At 41.8% G+C, this 7,446-nt stretch overlaps 1 long non-coding RNA gene across 1 annotated transcript; it reads right to left on the bottom strand.

The window, feature by feature from the left end:
* Positions 1 to 231: 231 nt before the first annotated feature.
* LOC123399045 lies at positions 232 to 6,318 on the bottom strand. The gene is made up of 4 exons (XR_006610309.1): positions 5,867 to 6,318; positions 4,623 to 4,905; positions 4,422 to 4,539; positions 232 to 1,505 (listed from the first exon to the last, which is right to left on the bottom strand). It is a non-coding gene; the product is annotated as an uncharacterized LOC123399045 (long non-coding RNA).
* Positions 6,319 to 7,446: the final 1,128 nt, after the last annotated feature.

The raw sequence follows: 7,446 nt of genomic DNA, 5'->3' as shown, positions 1-7,446 counted from the left end.
GGAGAGGACTAGTGGTTGGGGCCCGCCATTGGCGGGCCTCTAAGTGTGTGCTTATGGCACATTTGTCTTGCTGACGCGCCTCAGTGCACCTCCTGTGCAGCTAAGTTCACACGGTTTCACATGCATTTGCTCCAATAACAATGAACTAACAGTTGTTAGCCTCAAGTTTTCTTGAGAAGTATAAAGAACCACCATCAATTAACAAGGCATCACAATGTTTTGTCTTATAGCAAAACCAAGCAACAAAATCAATCAAAGTTTCCCAAAGGTTTACAAAGCAATGTTGTGGAAACTACAAGATTCCATCTTGCACCATCTAAGAGCAACATGAGCATTAGTTAAAGATGAACCTAATCTGTAGAAGGCACCGACATGATCCCGAAAGGTCAACATGTAAAATTCTAAAAATCAAATTAACGGTTACAGATAACTTGCATGGATAATATATGTTCTAACATTCAGTTAGCATAAGTTCTACAGCGAAAATACTATATTAGGAGGTGGGCCCCTTGTAAATGACTCCTTCTATAACTAATAATAATAATAGTATTGAATGTGAATATCTTGAGTGGCATGAACATTTCTTGTACCATCTTCTAACATAGCCACATTTATATTGGTGACAGCTGAACCTGGATTGAAAGCTCACAAGAAAATTTAAGTAGATAAAGCACATAGTTGACATGCGTTCAGGAAGAAGATATACCTTTAAGAATGGAAGACAACCAAAATAGGTAACATAAATGACAAAGTGGATGATGTGTGAAAGATGATTATTATCCCATCACCAGCAATCCATATTTTCACAAAGAAACATGCATGAAACACCAATCTCGTGTGTACATTCTATGGGCATTAGCTAAACATCAACCTCATCTAGATATAGTGATCACCATGGCCTTCCAAACCCTAAACAGTATTCTATGACAACCATAAAAAACTTAGAATATTACTTGACTGCAAACAACAACAACAATGGAAGCAACTATTCCCTTTCTACAACTATCCTTCCTACTTCATTTTTTAAAGGTAAATTCCAACCATTTAACCATTAAAGAAATTAGCAAAAATAGATATATATTTTTTGAATCTATGAAATTATCTTCTATCACAATGAAAAAAAAACTCCTCAACTAAAGTATCCTTTCTATGCAACACATTCTAGGTCACTTCCTTTTTCCGTTGGCTCGCACGCAACAAACAACAAGCATCCGGAAGTAGGAATTCTTAAAACTTTCCTAAACCAAATGAAGCACTGAGTACAAGCACCTAAATATAGAGGAAAATAAGATGGATAGCATGTGCACTGACAGCCACCCCTCAGTGGGGCCTCGCCATGCCGATACACCATGTCCATGTCATCATCACAACCGTGATCGTGTTCCTAGTTGTGTGTGGTATGTCGCTTGTGCTGCTCACTGGAGTCACTGTGGGGCTCCCCTTGCTTCTTGCCTCAACACCAACCATCCCGTTGGCCTCCAAGGGCATGGGCATACACAATAAGACTGGACAGAATTTGTAGTATAAATGTCTGAATTCTTTATTTTCCTCATAATAGTAAGCATATCACACATTAACAAAACAACCTTAACTTCATCTAAACATAAAAAAGGGTTACATTGTGTTGCACAAGAGTGCTTAATAATTGAGTTTTTTCTTTTCCAAATTTTGACTAAACTATACACCTCCCGCTCATTAGTAACTCCCTCGCTTCCACATGCAACTTTTAATATATGTGCATTCAAGCGTTTGAGACTTTAACGACAAATATGCATAAAGACATTTAGATCAATCACATGAAAGTTATATTGGTTGAATTATAAAAATAAAAAAACCATATTATCATAATTTTATTAAGTTTCTATAGACATAATAACAAAACTAAAGATTTGTAAGATCATGTTGTTGAAAAGAGAGACAATAAAGATAGTATTATCCAGCAAAGAAATACTTCTATACATGTTGCATATAGAAGAGTTTGTGTATATTTAAGTCCACGAAATACCCTTTTGCCTTGCCAGCAATAAAATAACAGCAGGAGAACCTAAAGATCTAAGTACCAAGTATTGTAATGCAGGATTCAACATTCTAGTGTCCTAATGAAAATTGCATTTTGTTTGTAAAAAATTAACCTATCCAGAAGAAAAGACAATGATGAAGTAGTTTGGAAAATAAGCCCAAATGGAAACTCAAATTCTTTCAAGTCCAACTGAATTTTAGCAACAATATCATACATATATGAAGTATCGGGAGCAATTGTTTTCCTGTAGTTACGTTTTATTTCAGTATTTTTTTTCAATCTGAAGATCTAACTGTTGGAATTATGCCCTAGAGGCAATAATAAATATAGTTATTATTATAATTCCTGTATCAAGATAATCGTTTATTATCCATGCTATAATTGTATTGAATGAAGACTCATTTACATGTGTGGATACATAGACAAAACACTGTCCCTAGCAAGCCTCTAGTTCGCTAGCCAGTTGATCAAAGATAGTCAGTGTCTTCTGATTATGAACAAGGTGTTGTTGCTTGATAACTGGATCACGTCATTAGGAGAATCACGTGATGGACTAGACCCAAACTAATAGACATAGCATGTTGATCGTGTCATTTTGTTGCTACTGTTTTCTGCGTGTCAAGTATTTGTTCCTATGACCATGAGATCATATAACTCACTGAAACCGGAGGAATACTTTGTGTGTATCAAACGTCGCAACGTAACTGGATGACTATAAAGATGCTCTACAGGTATCTCCGAAGGTGTTAGTTGAGTTAGTATGGATCAAGACTGGGATTTGTCACTCCGTGTGACGGAGAGGTATCTCGGGGCTCACTCGGTAATACAACATCACACACAAGCCTTGCAAGCAATGTGACTTAGTGTAAGTTACGGGATCTTGTATTACGGAACGAGTAAAGAGACTTGCCGGTAAACGAGATTGAAATAGGTATGCGGATACTAACGATCGAATCTCGGGCAAGTAACATACCGAAGGACAAAGAGAATGACATACGGGATTATATGAATCCTTGACACTGAGGTTCAAACGATAAGATCTTCGTAGAATATGTAGGATCCAATATGGGCATCCAGGTCCCGCTATTGGATATTGACCGAGGAGTCTCTCGAGTCATGTCTACATGGTTCTCGAACCCGCAGGGTCTGCACACTTAAGGTTCGACGTTGTTTTATGCGTATTTGAGTTATATGGTTGGTTACCGAATATTGTTCGGAGTCCCGGATGAGATCACAGACGTCACGAGGGTTTCCGGAATGGTCCGGAAACGAAGATTGATATATAGGATGACCTCATTTGATTACCGGAAGGTTTTCGGAGTTACCGGGAATGACGAATGGGTTCCAGGAGTTCACCGGGGGGGCAACCCACCCCGGGGAAGCCCATAGGCCTTGAGGGTGGCGCACCAGCCCTTAGTGGGCTGGTGGGACATCCCAAAAAGGCCCTATGCGCATTGGAAGAAAAATCAAAGAGAAAGAAAAAAAGGAGGAGGTGGGAAGGGAAGGAAGGACTCCCACCCACCAAACCAAGTCCAACTCGGTTTTGGGGGGGAGACCTTCTCCCCTTGGCTCGGCCGACCCCCTTGGGGCTCCTTGAGCCCCAAGGCAAGGTCCCCTCTCTCCGACCTATATATACGGAGGTTTTAGGGCTGATTTGAGACGACTTTTCCACGGCAGCCCGACCACATACCTCCACGGTTTTTCCTCTAGATCGTGTTTCTGCGGAGCTCGGACGGAGCCCTGCTGAGACAAGGTCATCACCAACCTCCGGAGCGCCGTCACGCTGCCGGAGAACTCTTCTACCTCTCCGTCTCTCTTGCTGGATCAAGAAGGCCGAGATCATCGTCGAGCTGTATGTGTGCTGAACGCGGAGGTGCCGTCCGTTCGGTACTAGATCGTGGGACTGATCGCGGGATTGTTCGCGGGGCGGATCGAGGGACGTGAGGACGTTCCACTACATCAACCGCGTTCACTAACGCTTCTACTGTACGGTCTACAAGGGTACGTAGATCACTCATCCCCTCTCGTAGATGGACATCACCATGATAGGTCTTCGTGCGCGAAGGAAATTTTTTGTTTCCCATGCGACGTTTCCCAACACTAAAATATGCCCACATCAAATTATTATTAAGTTAACTTACAACTTTTGCAAAAAAAGAAGCAACTTAATAATAGAAGAGTCTAAATTATTCGCTTTTGATGAAGGGAAATCAATTAGTTTTGAAATACATGGGAAAAGTTGATGTTAATAACTAATGTTTGTGCTGAAATAAAGTAGTTTGCACTATCAAAAGCAAAAAAAGGGCATGAAGTAAAATTTACCGTTTTCAAACCCATGAAGTCTAAGATATGTTTTGCATAGGAAACAAGCAGTAAAGTTTCAAAAAGACCATGTGCGCACCGAGTAGTAATGCTGTAGAAACCGATGGAATACTTCTCCACTTATGATCAATAATGAGTAGATCAACGAGCTGAGATGCCATGGATGACTTGAAATAGGTTATATCCAAAGAATAGTACTGCATGCAAATACAGTTAGAACAAAACTAAGCCACAACTTTTAAAGATCATATAAATAAGAGAATTGCATTGGCCGTGTTACCTGTTTGCAGTGAACACCAAAATCTTCTGTCTTGTTGAGTGGTATGGCCTGATACTTCACATGCTCATCTGGGGGCTTGTAATCTTTCAGGTATGTCCTAGCTAAAAGCTCCACTGTCCACTTTACCAGCAGAAACAGTGTTTGTAGGGTCAATCAGAACAGCCAAGAATAGTTGCATAAACTCTTGATTAAGCATGTCAGTTGAAACATCAACGCCGTTCACCCAGCATGCGTAACCAGGATGTGAGCAGTACCAGTCAACCACATCTTCCAACATTCCAGCCTATTCATATGAAAAAGATATGCAAGTTAGTTTGATCATTATTTAACGAGAAATACTGAACACACACACCTACACGTGCATATTACTTCATAAGTTCACATACACAGTTGCAATATTCGCTAAATTTTGTTCTCTGCGAAAACAGATTCAACGAGCACAAATGTACAATCAAGTATAAAGACGACTTGCCGGAAGTGGTATTAGTATCTGGTAATAAATTCAGAGTTCAAAAAATAAGCATCGAATGACCATATAATTTTCCAAAATATGAACAAGATGATTTGCTCCTTGAAGTAACGGTGTTGCGGAAGAATGGATATGCCCCACACAAGAATTCATCATATCGGAAGTTAAATAGACACCCATGTCGGGTCATAAACTGTGATGCTTGCTTTTGGTTTCTTGTTTCAGGAGCACAGTTATTGGGTTGCTGTACCATATTATTTGGAGGGTAAGTCTGGTTTATAAACTGTGATGCTTGCTTTTGGCTTCTTGTTTCAGGAGCACGGTTATTGGGTTGTTGTACCATATTATTTAGAGGGTAAGTAAAATCATAGTTGTCATTCTTTCCATCTGAACAACCATAACTGTTGTTTGAAACCAGAAAGTGTAAGGTAAAGAATTGAATGGAACAAACTTGGAGAATAAAAGACGAATTAGAGTATATGCTACCTTATTTGCTGATAAAAAGTTTGTTTCTTTATCAACAGTGTAATTGTTGGTTTCACAAGATGAAAGAGAAGCGGCATTTACTCTTGAAAGAATATTTTGATTTCATTCATTCATGTTGTTGTGATGTACAATAATAGATCTGTATCCTAGGAAAAGGGGGGCAGAAAATGGAAACGAATCAATCTGTTTGGCCAGTGAGCCAGCCAACCGGTGCATTCGGAGCGCACAAGCAGAGGAAACTACGCACGCGCATAGCAAGCACAGAGGGAGGGGTGGGAGCAGGCCATACCCGCACTTGTCGCAGAGGAAGGCGAAGCCGCCGGATCGCAGCGGCCAGCCCTTCCTCCACTCCCTTGCCTTGCCGCTGCAGAGGGGCTGGTGGGAGCAGCGACACCTTAGCCTTGCACATGAATTAACGAGGGGATTAGCGCCTCCTTCTTGGTAGTGCATTGGGCCTGCACCTCAGGCACGGTGGCGGCGATGGGAGCACGGGCAAGGAGTGGTTGCTGCTGCCGGCGGTGAAGGGAGGACGAGAGATGGAGGGCCCAGAGTGGCGGCGACGGGAGCATGGGCAAGGAGCGGTTGCTGCTGCCGGCGGTGAAGGGGGGACGAGAGATGGAGGGCCCAGACACTGCGGGATGAGGCGCGCCGGCTACATCGGCATCAACCATGGCATGGGTGGGAGCGTGGTTCTAGGCGCATTGATCTGGAGGATCTCTCGGAGACGAGGCGAGAGGGAGGAAGAGGCGTGCTAGCGAAGGAAGAAGAGGAGCAAAGACCGTGTCTCTTATCCATCGAGCACCGTAGCTAATGCCACGTGGACTATACGAGCGGACGCCCTTTCTGCGTACGTTAATGTGTTTGATTTGATCAAGAAGAAGAAGAAAATGACTTGATACATCTTATTTTTGAGAAGATTCTCATGTATTCAACAATTGTGAAGTTAGTACAAATAACTCGAGAGTAACACAAATTTACGTCTAGATTTACACATTACCTAGCACCAACTAGAAGCAGTACAACTTGCCAAGGGCGCACTGCTGTCATCCCCCCTTGCTTACCGGAGCCGTACAAACCTTGTTGTGGCGGGCAATCAGAAAGTCATCGTGCTAAGGCTTCACATGACCAGCTTGATAGAAACAACAACCATCCTTGATGAAGAGTATCATAGTTCAGAATAATCTGGTGTGCAAACACACAAACACATACTCACTCAGACTCTATCCAAACGGATCCACCGAAGACAAACGTCGCTCGAATTCAACGAGTTCCGCCAAACACACACATTCATAAGCTGTCCAACGATGCTAGACGCACCATCGTGATGGGGCTAGGCGGGAAATAACCTTATTCCATCTTCACGGAATCATCATCCTAAACGAACACATAAAAACATGTAAAAACAGAACCCTCCTACCAGTAAGGGTCAGAATCCATTGTAGCTCGGTTGCCCAAAAGCCACTGAAACGAGGCCAACCAACATTGACACCAACGAGATGCAGGGAAAAACCATACCAATGTGTGTGTGAAGGATGCACACAAGGGGGTACACGGGTACAACACCCGATATAATTGACACTTTCATAAAATCACCTAATAGAGAAGTTATCGGGCTATGTATATCTCTGCTTGATATTGTAGTGAGCTGCTCGAGGAATAAAACTAGTGCTTTCATTCAAAAAATAAAACCCCGTCAATTTTGCTTTTTAAGACAAAACGACTAGCAGCTAAGAACATCTTCAATAAAAGATGCAAATTTGGAGATGTAAAATTTACATCTTCAAAAAGTGTTTTGTACATCTTTAAAAAAAGCCCAACTTTAAGAGATGATGCAAAACGAAGATGTAAAAATGCAAGTCCAATAGGTGA

The sequence above is a fragment of the Hordeum vulgare genome, chromosome 5H (genome assembly GCF_904849725.1).
Source record: "Hordeum vulgare subsp. vulgare chromosome 5H, MorexV3_pseudomolecules_assembly, whole genome shotgun sequence".
Classification (NCBI taxonomy): Eukaryota; Viridiplantae; Streptophyta; class Magnoliopsida; order Poales; family Poaceae; genus Hordeum; species Hordeum vulgare.
The sequence above is the reverse complement of the archived record's forward strand: the minus strand, read 5'-3'. Positions and strand labels throughout refer to the sequence as shown.